At 40.3% G+C, this 16,624-nt stretch overlaps 1 pseudogene; it reads left to right on the top strand.

The window, feature by feature from the left end:
• Positions 1–1,198: 1,198 nt before the first annotated feature.
• Positions 1,199–15,822, top strand: LOC149265907 (putative receptor-like protein kinase At5g20050; annotated as a pseudogene).
• The last annotated feature ends 802 nt before the right edge of the window (positions 15,823–16,624 follow it).

The raw sequence follows: 16,624 nt of genomic DNA, 5'->3' as shown, positions 1-16,624 counted from the left end.
TCTTTCTACACATCTATCATTCGATGGGACTTAGGGTACTACGGTCTGCTTTACGAGACCTTGTTTCATGATTTTCTCACCTAACTCCTTTACTACTTGCCTCAGCTCTCTTGGTTTTTTTTGTATCATTATCCTACTTCCCCCTGACTCTCGATATTTTTCTTACCTTCCAAGGTACTTTGAGTTGGACCTATCCTTTCACTTTTCGTGCCCCACAACCACTAGGCCTAGGGACTTGTCCTTTCACTTTTCATGCTCCACTACCCCTAGGCCTATGGACCTATCAGACCTATATAAATCCAACACATCTGAGCATGAGACATTTATACGTGCCACCCTTCTTGCTGAATAGACGCACCTGCATGGCTCCATATTGATGACCCAGATGGCCCATAATGATCCACTCCACATTGCCCCTCCCGATGTCCATTTGTCATTTTTAGCCCATGCAACATCTCTCCATCCTAACGAGAATAACACCCATGTTCATTCTCTTGATGCAAACCATCCACTTGTACAACATGCAACTCATCCACACCCTGAATTACTTCTTGCTCCTCCTTTGGCAGCTAAGGTAAAACATCGAAGCAGGGTGATTAAGACTTCTCCTCAGACGAAGCTTCTAATTTTTGGTTATGACATCCTTCTGGATTGAGTGATTAGTCTGCAAAAACGTGCGTTGGTGGGATGCTGGTATTTCTCAGACCTTTAGGAAGCGGAGATGCAGGAATGGGTATCTGCTCAGTGGGAAACATTTCTTGGCTACACTCCTACGATTAGTCAGCTTATGAACTCATGGTATAGTTTCCACTTCCTGCATCAGGAGGATTTGGAGAAAATTCACAAAATACCATGGGTTTGGGGACATGATTTCCTTTCTCTCCACCCATGGTATATTGGTTTCAATCCTCTCAGGGACACTCCTAGAAACAAAATGATCTGGGTGAAGCTGCCTGGGCTTCCCATTGAATTCTAGACCAGAAGGGTTTTGATGGACATTGGAAATTCTATTGGAAGGTTCATATACATTGATCCAAAGTGTTTAGGGGCTCAGGAAAAAAGAGTAGCTTGGAACCTAGTAGAATTGGGCTTATCTGGGCACATAGATTTGGCCTGGGATCATATCCACACCCATCAGAGTTTGGATTACTAGAGAATTCCATTTCGTTGTCTTATCTGCCACCAGACCGAACATCTCATGGCCCATTTTCCTCAGCAACTTAGTAGAAGAGAGGCTGATGGTGGGTGCACTTGTGGAAGGGGTGGTGCTGGTCGAGAGGCCGATGATTGTCACACTCGTGGAAATGGTGGAGCTAGTCAAAATTTTCATATACATCAGTATACTCTTTCAGGTACCTCTCCTAGTGCTCTTCTCTCATCCCGTGATCAACATGTGACTAGGCACCCAATGTCCTCCTCTCCCATCACCTTACACTCCTCCCCTTGATCCTCACCAATTGGTACGATAGACCTGTGTCTACCTTCCTTCTTTCCCCATCGCCTATGGAACCTTCCCTCTTTCCCCATCACTCCTCTCCTCCCATTTTTCCTTGCTCCATATCATCCTTGCTACTTGTATCATTGATGCTCCTTGAGTCTCAGCTCCTTTCTAATTGTCCTATAATTATGCATAACTCGGAGAAATCTCCACATACTCCCAGTCTCTGCTTTGATTTTTCTCCTCTTATACCTCCTTTTCCTGACTCCTCTCCTTGAATTTGGTGGGCAGTGACATTGACTTTCTCCTTGCAAACCCTACACTTGAACTACATACCATGTCCATCCATCGGGGACAAACAAAGCCATCCCCTTCTATTAGTCCCACCTCAGCCCTTAATATCATTGTCCGTTGTAGAGGGGGGTGGGGTAGTCGACACTTCCAGGGACGCCCAAAAATCAAACCCATCCCCTTCCCTGGATCCTCTGACCTCATTGATATTCCCATTTTCACTTCCTTTGATCCTTGGGCCCTTAGAGAAACTACGCTCGGCCAACATGGATCATGAATTTATGTCTATCCCTAAATCTGCGGTGTCTGGGGGACTCACACAAATTCCTCTCCCTCAAATATCTCTTCTCCTCTACTTGTCCCTACATCATTCTATTACAAGAAACTATGACGAATGCTCATTTGGTTCTTGAATACTTCCGAAAAATGTGGGACTCGCACAAATTCCTCTCCCTCAAAGATCTCTTCTCGTCTGCTTGTCCCTACATCATTCTATTACAAGAAACTATGATGACTGCTCATAGAGTTCTTGAAAACTTCTGGAAAATGCTCCCTGACTGACATATGGTGGCAATCGACTCTATGGAAATATCTAGTGGATTGGAGGCTTTATGGGATTCACACTGGACATCTCTCCAGGCATATGGATGTTTTGTAGGTATTTTCCTCTTAGTACGTCTCCGAGGACTTTCTAGTCCTTTACAACTTTTGAATTTATATACCCCTTATCGGGATCATACTACACTTTGGGATTGTTTAGATGCTTCAGACCTACTCAAGATAGGCTCTCTTATTGTTGTTGGAGATTTCAATGCCATTGTATCATTGGAGGAATGTTGGGGCTCACACTACAGAAAGGATCCCCTTGGGGATAGACTCCAGATGCTTTTCAGTGACAACAACCTGATGGACATTCAACCCCTTCCCATTGTGCCCACATGGCATAATGGTCGGGCTGGCCCCTAACATATTGGAAAGAGACTTGATCAGTTTTTTGTCCATGAAAACCTTGTAGAGAGATTGGGCTTCCTCCATTCTGATGTCCTTAAGATATATGTCTCTGATCATATGCCCATATTGTTATTTTGGAAGCAGGAGGAGATGAACTCGGGTATACCCTTCAAATTTAACCGAATCTAGCTCGAGGACGATGAATTTAACACATTGATTAAATCCTTCTGGACAATGTCACACAAGGCATCAAATATTTCACCCATGCATGCCATACATGGGAAACTTCGGGCCTTAAAATTGGAGGTTTGAAAATGGGAACGAATAAAGAAAAGAACCATGATAAAGGACTTACTTAATATCAAGGAGGAATTGGAGAGACTCAGTAAGATCCTAGATAAGGGAAACCCATCCCTAGATCTCATCAAAAATATAAAGGAGTTGGAGGATAAAAGGAGGAAAATCTTGCATATACAGGAGGTCACCTGGCACTTGAAAAGCAGAGCACTGTGGCTTAAAGAGGGGGGCAAGAGCACTAAATTTTTTCACATGTATGCAAACTATAAGAGGCACATCAATTCAATTTGGCATGTTAGAGACTCCAATGGCAACATGGCAAATTCCACTTTAGATATCCAAAAAGAAGTTGTCACTTTCTTCGAATCTTTCTACAAGGCACGAGGGGGAACTTAGATAAAGGACTGGATTTGGGGTTCAAACTCCTATCCCACCATGTTCGATCTAGATAAATATCTGGAATTATGCAAGCCCATTGATATGAAGGAAATACATAATGTACAAATTTTTTTGAGAAAGATCAATGCCCTTGGCCAAACGGTTGGACGATTGAATTCTTCATGCATTTTTTTGATCTGGTGGCGTTGGATTTGCTGCAATTGGCAAAAGAGTTTAGGATTTGGGGAAACATTCTAGGGGCCATCAACTCCACATTCATTTCCATAGTTCCTAAGAAAAAGGAGTTGGAATCCTTTAAGGACTATAGGCCCATATCCCTGTGTAATATGATTTATAAGCTTATTTCCAAGATCATAGCGGTTCGACTAAAGTTGACTCTCTCTACTTATATCTCTCAGGAACAGTATGGGTTTTTGCATGACAGATTGATACATGATGATGTTGCCACAACGCAGGAATGCCTTCATTCCATCCACACAAAGAAAATGGAAGCATTGGTCATGAAGGTGGATTTATAGAAAGCATATGATTGTGTAGATTGGGCTTTCCTATGCATCATTCTTTTAAGGCTTGGCTTGGATATGAAAAATATAGAGTGGATTATGGCTTGTGTATCCACTGTTCAATATGTTGTAATCATAAATGGCTATCCCACTAATTTTTTTGGTGCAGGAAGGGGACTACGTCAAGGCTGCTCATTATCACCCCTACTTTTTATTTTAGTCATGGATGGCCTCAGCCACAAAATCAAAGATGCTAGAATGGAGAAACAATTTATTGGACTCACCTTGGGTCATGGCATAAAGGTTACAAAGTTTTTTGTTGATGACATTTTGATATTCACAATGCTTTCCAAGTTGCAATGGACTGCACTACACTATATCTTTTGCAGGTTTGGTAATGCTTCAGGGCTTATAATAAACAAAGGAAAATCAATGTTATTATATGTTGAAGGTCAACAGGTGGAGATAGACCACATTGCCAACATTTTTGGCATGGCCACACAATCGATTGTTTTCGGTCTGAAATATCTAGGTTTCAACATCAAACCAAACAATTATAGAGTAAACGACTGGTTATGGATTACAGATAAGTTTCATAGGAAAATCTCTAGATGGAGCATCATTCCTTGACTCTCGGGGCAGAGTCATGCTCACGCAATCAGTTTTACAGCAGCTTGTGTTTACTAGGCACACCTTTACTATCTCCCTGCCACTATCATCAACAAAATATGTCAGATTATGGCAAACTTCATCTGGTCTAGCTTTGGAAAATATTTCAAATATCATCTAATCAAATTGGATAAACTCATGATTCCAAAGCAATTTGGGGGATGGGGGATCTTAAACTTAAAAGTTTTTGGATGGGCTCTATTAACTAAATCTCTATGGCACAGCTTATTTGGCGAATTTTTGTGGGGAGACATCATTCAAGCTAAATATCTAGGATGCATTAAGGCGGAAGTGTGGATGCAAGATGGCCTGATCGGGACATCGACTAGATCTTCCATTTGGACAAGTTTCAACAAAATCAAAATATGGCTCCTAAATCATACCTGCTAGTCATTTGGCTCGAGGACCAACATTATCATAGGTAGAGATCACATTCTGGGAGTGGAACAAGATCCATATTGTAAAAGTGATTTAATTGCCAGATTAAATTCCAGAGGGATATTTTACCTTGCTCAGGTGATAAAAACATGGAATGATAGCTTTCTAGTCTAGAAGAAAGCAAAGGAATTTGGATTGATAGGTGTCACAACAGTGGCTTGGGATAGCTATACTGAGGTTTTGTGCAGATCAGGCATATGCAAAAATGATGAAGGAGACCAAATCACATGGGATGGCCTACTGCATCGGGGGTCCATATCTGTTGCTGACACATACCTCTTCATTATTGGTATCTCATACAATATACAACACATATGTTGGTTCAGGAAATTTTGGAAAACACAGGTCCTGTACAAGATTATATTATATACATGGCTTGCTTGGAAGGACAAGACACTAACTTGGGAGAACCTGAAGAAAAGAGGTATATACAAACCTAGTCAATGTGTACTTTGTAGGAAGGCAGCGGAAACAAATTATCATATCATATTCAATTTCCCGATTTCTGCTCAGGTATAGTTCAGGATCTCAAACATATTTACTTTCCCTCTATTGGTTCATGACCCTATAGATTCTTGTTTGTTATGGTGGAGCGAGAACTAGGGATTAACATGCCATTCCCCTTGTAGTTTTTTTGGGAAATCTAGAAGGCTAGAAATTCCATCATATTTGATGATATTCCTCTCAATATAAATAATATTGTCAACAAAATTGCATTTTGGATGACATCCTCGAAGTAGAAGTAGACACTGGATAAAGTTATAGGTTCCAAAAAATCTACTCACATCAACTACCCTACAAGATATTTTGATGGAGCTACATAAGGTGGATCATGTGGATGTGGGGTGTGGCTTCGCGTGAATTTAGAACAACAGTATAAAATATTCTGGTTAGGGGGAAATGGCACAAACATGCGGGTTGAAATCATCACACTATGGGGTTTATTATGGTTTGCTAGGTTTTTGGACATTCAAAGCATCTAAATCTTTGGGGACTCACAAGCTCTTATCAACAACATGAAGGGTATTTCTATTATCTCTCATCCACATCTACAGGGATGGATCTGTCACATTGAATATATTAAGATGTCTTTTCATCACATTTCCTTTCAGCACATCCACCGGGAGCATAACTCCATAGCAGATGCTATGTCGAAGATTGGTATTTCTCCTATGGTGGGATGGATGCATTTCACTCTACTGGTTGATAAAAAAATCATTGTTGAGGATGGCATCATTCTCCCGATTTTCTAATCCATGTTTTTTTGTCATGTTTAACTTTTGGCTAAATTTGGAAGGTACCATGGTTCATAGAGCACATTGATAAAAGCTGACACCCTTTCCTGTTTTTTGATTTGCATACCTCGAATATACTATTTCTCCTATTGTTGTACATATGAAATATGCTTAGTTTATATATTGTTGTTAGATGGAGGTATTACTATGTTCATGTCTATGGGAATTGGGACTCATTCCTCACTGGATTCAGGTTTCTGGCACAATATTGCCACTTTGTTGCACAATGTATCTGGAAATTATGGTGACTTGATGTACTGGTATTAATAATAAAAACCAATGTTTTTTCCTTTTGAAAAAAAAGTAGTTATTTCTTAACTAATTGTAGTTTTTCTCTTGTACGAAGCCCATAAATAGTATATGCCATGTGAATCTTTAAGGATCATGGGAATTTGGTTACCTAAATTATATACCCCTGAAGGGCATAGTTATCCTCGGAGTGAATTAGGGGTTAGCAATTAGAAGAGCCTGACTTATTTTGAGCACTTGGATTATTTGCAAGCAAGTGGCCCTTCATCCCTAAGATATGAAGCTTCAACAATCTAAATAAAATGAATTGGTCTCCATGGTCTAATTTTATTATGGCAATTAGAAGTACATATTTATTTTAAAGTTAGATTTATGAAACATTGAGCAAAACTTTAACTTCTAAATGTTTGAAGTTATATAGAATTGCAAAAACCCTGATAGGTCAATGGGAAAATTCTCTAGAATGCAGGAGGATTCATGGGTTTCCTATCAAATAAAACAATTTAAAAATTTAAGAACAATTATGCAAAGAGAAATCGAGTAATTGTGAAATGATTGAATGGAATAGAAGTTGTACTAAATATTATTCTACGAGAAGAAAGAAAGGCATTGTTAAAGGGATTCAAGAAGGAATGTAAAACACCACTTGTTATAGAGGAAATCTAATTTAATATAAACATATATTCACTACTGGTTGTGGTTAATTGTGTTTATCTCGGGCAACGAGGAGGAATGATTGTTATCCTCCTCACCCAGGTTAAACTCCAATAAGTGATATGTTGAGCTCATATTTACACTGATAGGCATCTCTTCTTGGAAATGATTAGGACAACCTTTGTCTACCATTTTGCCTTTGGGATGACATGTGTCCCATGGTCTAGCAATGACATATGTACTCATCCACAAATTTCTACGTCGGTGGCCTCCACAGATTTTTAAGCTAATAGGAAACCGCAACTTTTGTCATCATGATCTCAGATTTGTCCGCCCGACATAACCATCATAACCACAATGTCTTTGCTCCCTCAGAAATAGTTGCTCCTACTATATTTCTTCCTCTTCTTCCATAATAGTCTTTGCAACTCCTACTGCTACAACACGAGTGCTCAACCCGAGACAAATTGTTGTGGGAGCTCAGCTTAGGAATGATTTCTTTTGGTTCCTAAGATTGGATAGCGATGGAAATTTAAGAACATATATTCAATTAGAGACCATGTTGGTCTTTGATTTAGACATGTTTTCTATCTACTTTATGGATTTCTATAAGCTTCCCGATATCTGTGGTTCACTCGGCATTTGTAGCTCAGGAGGGACTTGCAGCTGCCAGGGTGATGCTATATTTAATGAATTTCAACCCAATATTGGATGTAGTCCAAGGAAGAATCCTTTATGCGGGGCTTCAAACCAATTGTTGGAGATTGATGGGGTGGATTATTTTTCAATTGAGTATAGAAATTCAAGCTCTGTCAACCTTGAGAAATGCAAGAACTCATGTGTGTTGAATTGTTCTTGTGCTACGTCTTTCTTCTAGAATAACTCTAGAGGGTGTTACCATTATCAGGAGATCAAATCCCTGAAACGAGTCTCAGATCAGAGCATTAGGGCATCTATCAGGGGTTTGCATTGTTGTCATGGTTTCTACACTAGGCTTTCTTGCATGGAGATATAAGGTGAAGAAGAAAATGGTGAAGCACAAGTCTGAAGAAGAGTAATTTCTAGAGAATTTTCCAGGCTTCCCTAAAGACATAGATACATGGAGTTGGAGGAGGCCACATGAGGATTTAGCAGGCAACTTGGGGTTGGTGGGTTTTCATTTGGGTTTGAAGGGCAACTTGCCGATGGAACAAAAGTTGCTATGAAGAAACAGGGTAACGCTGATATAGGGCATTTGCATTTCCGTGTAGAAGTTGCAACCTTGGGAAGAATTAACCATGTAAATTTGGTGAGACTATTTGGATTTTGCACTGATGGCACCAATAGATTTGTTAATTTTAGGTATGTTCTATGCTCAGAGCAATTTATTTCAATTTTCACAGTTAGCTCAATATCTTTTCTAGATTAACAATCACATCAACATAATAGTAAATTGTAGATAGAACATAAACATAAATTGCAAAAGACAAGCCAAGACAAGAGGACACAAGATGTGGTGCTAGTCAGGGAAAAACCCCAATGTGGGAAAACCCTTGATCAATTCTTCTTCTATGTTCTTCAAAAGTTCAACAGAGAGAGAGAGAGATAGTACAATTATAACAGAAGTCAACACTTTGACATATCTAAATAGGAGCATAGGTCATCTCTAAGAAGATGATATATGAGGTAGCTGAACATAGTTGAATACATGTTGCTTGAACTAATTCTCCAAGGTGACTCCATCACCATGCTGCACCTATCATTATTCCGCACCTCATCATCATGCTACACCTCACTGTGCTACACCCATCATCACTATGATGCATTTCATCATGCTTCACTAGTCATGACTGTGCCCATCACTGTACTGCATCATGTACCATTGTTTTCCCATAGTTGTACCAATGTTACACCATGTCCAACAACACTGATCTACACGATGATGCACCATTTCTTCTATCATGCTGCCACACTGCTCTAGTCATGCTGCCATACTACCTTAGCTGCTGGCTAAGGCCTATGGCCTAGCCCAGCAGCAAGATAGACTATGATCCATGCAATAGTCAACACTTTGACCCAATACATGACAAACTCTCACTCCAAGTTTGCTGCCCAACCACTGTGGAAACTGTCACTAATATAGGGCATCTAATCTGCCCTCATCTCATTGACTTCCATAGGCTACCTTAACACGATCCAAATCTGATCTTCATCTAGGATTCAACACCTAAAAGAAATGTCATAAATAACATATCTTAGCTCACTGTTTTGAGGTCTGATTTGTTTGCTCCAAACTAGGCCTGGTTAGGGCATATCATAGTCCCTTTGCCAACCTTCTTTTCCACCCATATTTTCTCTAAGGTGATGTGTCTACCCTTCCTGGTGGGGATGAGACCCTTCATTGTAATCCTGGGTGGTTCTAGCCCTTACAAAGTCCTCGGCCTACCCTCTATCCCTGAGGAATACTACAACAAGCTTCCACAGGGCTACAACAACCTTGTTAAGGGTTTGCCCACTCTCAAACATCCTAAAAATAGTCCCTCCTTGCCTCGGCCCTCTAGAAAAACTCCTTCGCCCTCCTTCTAATAATCTGGTCATCTGAAATGGCCTTCAGTTAGGGCATCATAAACCTACGGCTAGGGCAGGATAGACCTGCGTATTAGGGTAGTTTGTATAGGCCTCCTCGACCATGTTACATCTCCATGCTTAGACTGCGGCTAGGCATCCTTTAGGCACCATATAGAAACAGGGATCTTCTCTCTTTGACTACAGATAGACCATCATCTTTAGGACCACAGCTAGGGTAGTTTTAGATCTCTTCTTGACTGCGGCTAGACTGAGGCTAGGGCTTCTTGTTTAGCCTCCTTTCCTCCTACGTCTAGGGCTTCATCCTCCTAGATTTCTCTTGCACTAAAACCCAAAATGAGTGGAGTGAAATCAAGAGTGAAGTGTGTGTCCTAATGACTCTCATGCCACTTCCTTTTATACTAAAATGTTGAGCACACATGGGGGTTATTTGGTTGTTGGACAACCTTGACGAATTGTCCCATAACACAAATAAAGTCATATCTTTATGAATACTTATTAGAATCGGATGATCTTTAGATAAATCCTACAGCTCTTGATGAGAGGAGTCTAAGAAAAATATGAGCTGCCATAAATAAGATGAGCCACATGGAGTTTGGCCCTATTTGCCGATTTTAACACTCCCTCCCAACAAGGGAGAACTCCATCTGCTGCTCCATCTGTTAGACTCTACCATCTCTGCCATTAGTGCCCTACACTTCTCTGCTGAACCATGAAGAAGAAGAATTGATTGAGAATGTCTCATACCATTCTCTATTGACCCGAAGTCAGTCCCATATGAGGTGAGTGTGTCATACCGCTCCTACTAATCCCAGATCAGTTCCAAAAGAGAGTGAGTTATGTCACTCTTACTGACCCGAAGTCAGTTCCAATTGATCCTAGATAAATATTAGAAGAGAGTGTCTCAAACCACTCATATTGACCCGAAGTCAGTTTGATTGATCTCAGATCAATATCAAAAGAGAGTGTCTCAAACCACTCATACTGACCCGAAGTCAATTTCATTGATCCCAGATCAATATCAAAAGAGAGTGTCTCAAACCACTCATACTGATACGAAGTCAATTTCATTGATCCCAGATCATTGTTGGACATCCTACCATAGGGAGTACATAGATACACAACGCGTGCATCGATACTACTATGGTCCCTAACCCCATTTCCCTACTCATTTCCCTATTCGATGCCTCGACAGGAGAACCACTCATCCTGTCCAAAAGTCACCACAGGGTATCACAGGGGAAGGTTGAACCATTCACCCTATACACAACACACTATTAGGGGAGGGTGAGTCACCCTATGGTCTCTTATTGCTCCAAGAAGTACCCCAAGCCCCCCGAAGCTCCTAGAGCTCAATGCATTGATCATACAGGACCCTCATAAGAGGGTCTCTCAACAACTCCAAGTCGTTCTAGAAAGTCACAAATTGACCTTTCTCCTAGGCTTTGACAGAATGTCTACGACCTACACATCAGTCCCAATGTGATGGAGCCTTCTTTCTCATCGATGTACCATATCCCAGATAAAGTGGTACCTAATGTTTATATGCTTAGAGAAATCATAACACACGGGATTCCTCAACATTTGAATCCCCCTATGGTTTCCACAGAAGATCATGGTGTTATCCATCATCTGTCAAACAACTCACTGAAGAGCTTCCATAACTAGGCAGCTTCACACGAGGTGATACTCGTAGCTATGTATTCAATCTCAGTGGTTCTTATAGAAACTGACTTTTGCTTCCTGCTCATTTAGGATATCGAAGCAGAACCCAAAGAGAACCATCACTCAAAAGTGTTCTTGTGATCCTCCACACTGCTTGCCTAATCAACATCAGAATAATCATGCAACTTCACATTTCGAGTAGTGTATCTCAATCCATGAGAGATTGTGCTCTAAAGATACCTCAAATGATTCTTGGCACCAATCCAGTGAGGCTCAACCAAATATGAGCCCAACATTCTAACTGAAAAACATATATCTGGATGGAAGCTCACCAAGAACATCAATGCGAATGAATTTATGAAACTCAGAGGAATTTCCCAAATTTGGTCTAACATTGGTACCACATAACTTTTGAAAGTTAAGCTCCATTGAGGTAGTCACAGGCTTGCAGTTCACCATTCCAAATTTGGAATCCAATTCCCTCTTACTTTTTCAAATGAGTGGGTCTGCACCAGTCAGAAAGAGGTCTTCCTCAGAAGGTGCCAGTATGAGAGGTCTATTACCCACAACCTTCAAGCAATGGTTTGGATCGGCTTCACTCCTAGTGAATCTCAGCTTCATTAGACAACTATCAATCCTCTCATATTAAGACCAGGGTGTTTTTCTTCAAGCCATAGAGGGATTTCTTCCACCTGTGTACATGAGATTCCCGATCATGAATCTCAAACCCCTCAGGTTGTTCCAAACCTATGGACCTGCTATATGATGGGAATGGCCCCCTTGTAAGATTTTCCTTCGGTACATCTCGAACATGTACCTCCATGCTCTTGCCAAATTCAGGCATCCCTGTCATCATATGACTCACATCGGGTAGGGTTGACCTCTATAAATGAGATGTGTCAACTGACATGGTCCCCAATGGACTTCCTGCAACTTGATACAAATTTCCAACCCTAAATAAAAGCATATTTGAAAATTTCATTTTCAAACACGTACCTTTCCATCGATGAACGCAACTTTGAAACCTTTGACTTCCATTCCTGAAATGTACATCAAGCTCTTCTTGCAATCAAGTACATAAAAGAGATTCTTGTAAATGAATTGAGTTATCCTCATTCAATTGAGGGGTAACATTTCCTACACCCTTTCCAGGATAGGTGGTAATGACTCCAAGTATAATCTCACAATTGTTTCCATCTCTACCAAGTTAGAGAGAGCACCCTTCTATCCAATGAAGTGCCTTGATCCACTACAATCAATAAGCCAGATTCCCAAAGAGTCTAGAGGAGAGGGGCAATATAAGATAATAATTCTTTATCTTACCAAAAACAACATTTGATTCTTCATACTTGGAGTTCCATTCTTTCTTTGAAGATTCAACCATTTCCTTGATGACCTGCATTACTTGTCATTCCTCTGATCATTGAGGATGTCTCTGAAATGATTGTTATCATCATCAAGTGATGTATCTCTACCATTCGGACACTCCTTCAAACTTATTGCAAGCAAGGCATCTGACTTTCCTTCCACCCTTAGATCTGGACTTCCCATTGAACCGATCTTAAGGTAGGCCATCAAAAGCTTCCGTTGCACCATTCTGATAATATTCTTTTCTTCGACTTCACCCTTGGTGAATTTGAAGTGGGGTGAGGAATCCATTGAGCCTTTTGTACTTTCCCAACTGTCCTCGGTGATTTCTCTTTCACTCTTTCTTGGGATATTTCTTCACCTTTGCTCTGACACCATGTTAATTTTAGGTATGTTCTATGCTTAGAGAAATTTATTTCAATTTTCACATTTAGCTTAATATCTTTTCCATATTAGCAATCACATCAGCATAATAGTAAATTGTAGATAGAACATAAACATAAATCACAGAAGACAAGCTAAGACAAGAGGACACAATATGTGGCACTAGCCAGGGACAAACCCCAATGTGGGGAAACCCTTGATCAATTCTTCTTATACGTTCTTCAATAGTTCAGTAGAGAGAGAAAGAGACATAGTACATTTAGAACATAATTCAGCACTTTGACTTATCTAAATAGGAGCATAGATCATCTCTAAGAAGATGATACATGAGGTAGCTAAACTCAGTTGAAGACATGTTGCTTCAACTGATTCTCCAAGCTGACTCCATCACCATGCTGCATCTATCATTGTGCTACACCTCATCATCATGTTGCACCTCATTGTGTTGTACCATGTTGCACCCATCATCATTATGTTGCATTTCATCATGCTTCACTAATCACTACTGTACCCATCACTATACTGCATCATGTACCATTGTTGTCCCATTGTTGTACCAATGCTGCACCATGTCCGACAACACTGATCTACACCATGCTACACAATTACCTCTTTCATGCTGCCACACTGCTTTAGTCATGCTACCATACTCCCTTAGCTGTTGGCTAAGGCCTATGGCGTAGCCCAGTAGTAAGATAGACTATCATCCATGCAATAGTCAACACTTTGACCCAATACATGACAAACTCTCACTCCAAGTTTGCTACCCAACCACTCTGGAAACTCTCACTAATCTAGGGCATCTAATCTCCCCTCATCTCATTGACTTCCATAGGATGCCTTAACACAATCCATATCTTATCCTCATCTAGGACCGAACACCTACAATAAATGTCATAAATAACATACCTTAGCTCACTGTTTTGAGGTCTGATTTGTTTGCTGCAGACTAGGTCTGGCTAGGGCATATCACAGTCCCTATCCAAGCCTTCTTTTCCGCCCAGATTTGCTCCAAGGTGATGCGGTTTCCATTCTTGGTGGGGATGAGAACCTTCACTATAATCCTCAGTAGTTCTAGCCCTTATAAAGTCCTCAACCTGCCCTCAATCCCTGCGGCATACTACAAAAAGCTTCCACAGGCCTGCAACAACCTTGTTAAGGGCTTGCCCACCCTCAAACGTACTCAAAACAGTCCCTCCTTGCCTCGGTCCTCTAGCAAAACTCCTCGAACCTCCTTCCAACAATCCAATCATCTGAAATTACCTTCAGTTAGGGCATCATAGACTTGCAACTAGGGTAGGATAGACCTGCGGCTAGGGCAGGATAGACCTACGTATTAGGGCAGCGTGTATAGGCCTCCTCCAATGTCTTACATCTCCATGCTTGGATTGCGGCTAGGCATCCTTTAGGTAGCGTATAGAAGAAAGGATCTTCTCTCTTGTACTCCGGGTAGACCATCCTCTTTAGGACTGCATCTAGGTCAGTTTTAGATCTCTTCTTGACTACGGCTAGATTGAGGCTAGGGCTCCTTGTTTAGCCTCCTTTCCTCCTACGTCTAGGGCTTCGTCCACCTAGATTTTTCTTCCACTAAAACCCAAAACGAGTGGAGAGAAATCAGGAGTGAAGTGTGTGTCCTAATGACTCTCATGCCACTTCCTCTTATCCTAAAATGTTGAGCACACGTGGGGGTTATTTGGTCGTTGGCTGACCTTGACGAATTGTCCCAGAACACAAATAAATTCATATCTTTATGAATACTTATTGGAATCAGATGATATTTAGATCAATCCTACACCTCTCAATGAGAGGAGTCTAAGAAGGATATCATCTGACATAAATAAGATGACCCACATGGAGTTTTCCCCTAGTTTCCAATTTTAACAAGATGCCTGGTGTATGAGTACATGAGTAATGGATCTCTTGATCACTGATTGTTTTGGTGCCCTTATGACAATAATCCTTCACCATATCTTGATTGGAGAAAGAGATACAAGATCATCCATGATATGGCTTGGGGATTGGCTTTCTTGCATGACAAATCCAAGGATAGGATTCTTCATTTGGACGTGAAGCCTCAAAATATTCTGCTGGATGAGAATTTTGGAGCCAAACTTGCAGATTTTGGGTTGGCCAAGTTAATGGACAGGGCTCAGAGCCACTCATTTACTCGTGTCAGGGGACTCCTGGGTACTTAGCTCCTGAATGGCTTCTGCATGCCTCTGCCATAGACAAGAGTGATGTTTATAGTTTTGGCATGGTTTTGTTAGAAATAATCAGTGGGAGGAAGAATTTAGACCTGTCCCAGGAGGAGGAGATGGAGTTTTTTCCTTCATGGGAAATTAGTATGATTCAAGAAGGAAAGATCAGGAATGTCATTGATCTGAAACTGGGAGATTTGGTAGACTACGAGTGGAAATAGATAGAAAGAGTTATCATAATTGCATTCTACTTTATTCAGGAGGATGGACAAGTAAGGCCTTTAATGAATAAAGTGATCCTAATGCTAGAAGGACATACTAAAGTATAAGATCCAACTCTTTGTGTTGAGTTTTTTATGAGAATTTGGGATAGGATTTTTGCTCATCCATCACAATGGGAGAAAGAGGGAAGATCAAGTAGTATTGCCACCATCTCTATCTCTTTCTCTGCAAGGTGAATGAAGATATTGATTGGAGGTATGGAAAATATTTACTTTGTCTCTGATGTGTAGTTGGCGAATTTTTTCCAGCATGCATCATAAATTTTCTTGTCTGACATTCTTTCAGATAAATTCCAATTGGCATAAAGATTCAAGTTTGAGGAAAATTTTATCCACATTCTTAACATTTATGATATAATGCCCATTAGTGCAACTATATGGGAAGCATAACCCATTTTTAAGTTTCATGGAAGTGATGTGAATGTTTTGAAATGAAATAACCTTATTTAATAGTTGGAAATCAATGTATTAGAAACTGGGTTCTCTGGATAGGCCACACATAAAATAAATAATTGAAAGCATAACACAGAGACAGAGGTTATTGTTAAAGAATTTATATGCATTGTTGTAATCTGTCATTCAAGGAATTGCAGAGACACCAGTTGAATTTATTAATTCCACAAAGGATCCGTGTTGGTGAAATGGAGAGGCCATAGGCATATTACATTTACAGATCAACTTGACTCCTTGGACAATGTCTTTCTGCTAACAGACTCCAGAGAGATTTCCTTTGCCTATATATTCATACCTCTACATTGAACACATTTTCTTTAGCGTCTTGCCCCTCTGAGCTTTCTCCTTGTGGTTTACAGTGACCTTGTATATAGACAATCAAAGCCAAACTTTGTTCTAATGAATTCAATGATAGATTTTTATCTATTCTTCTTCTTTCTTTTGAATAAAATATGTTTTATATTTATAGGAAAATATTTACAAACAATAGAGAATAAAAAGAAAGAAAGTGAAAAGGCATGTAGAA

This window comes from Pinus tabuliformis, chromosome 6 (genome assembly GCF_031772625.1).
Source record: "Pinus tabuliformis cultivar Carrire ecotype Pingquan chromosome 6, CPIR1, whole genome shotgun sequence".
In the NCBI taxonomy this organism is placed as follows: domain Eukaryota; kingdom Viridiplantae; phylum Streptophyta; class Pinopsida; order Pinales; family Pinaceae; genus Pinus; species Pinus tabuliformis.
This window is presented reverse-complemented; position numbering and strand designations above follow the sequence as displayed.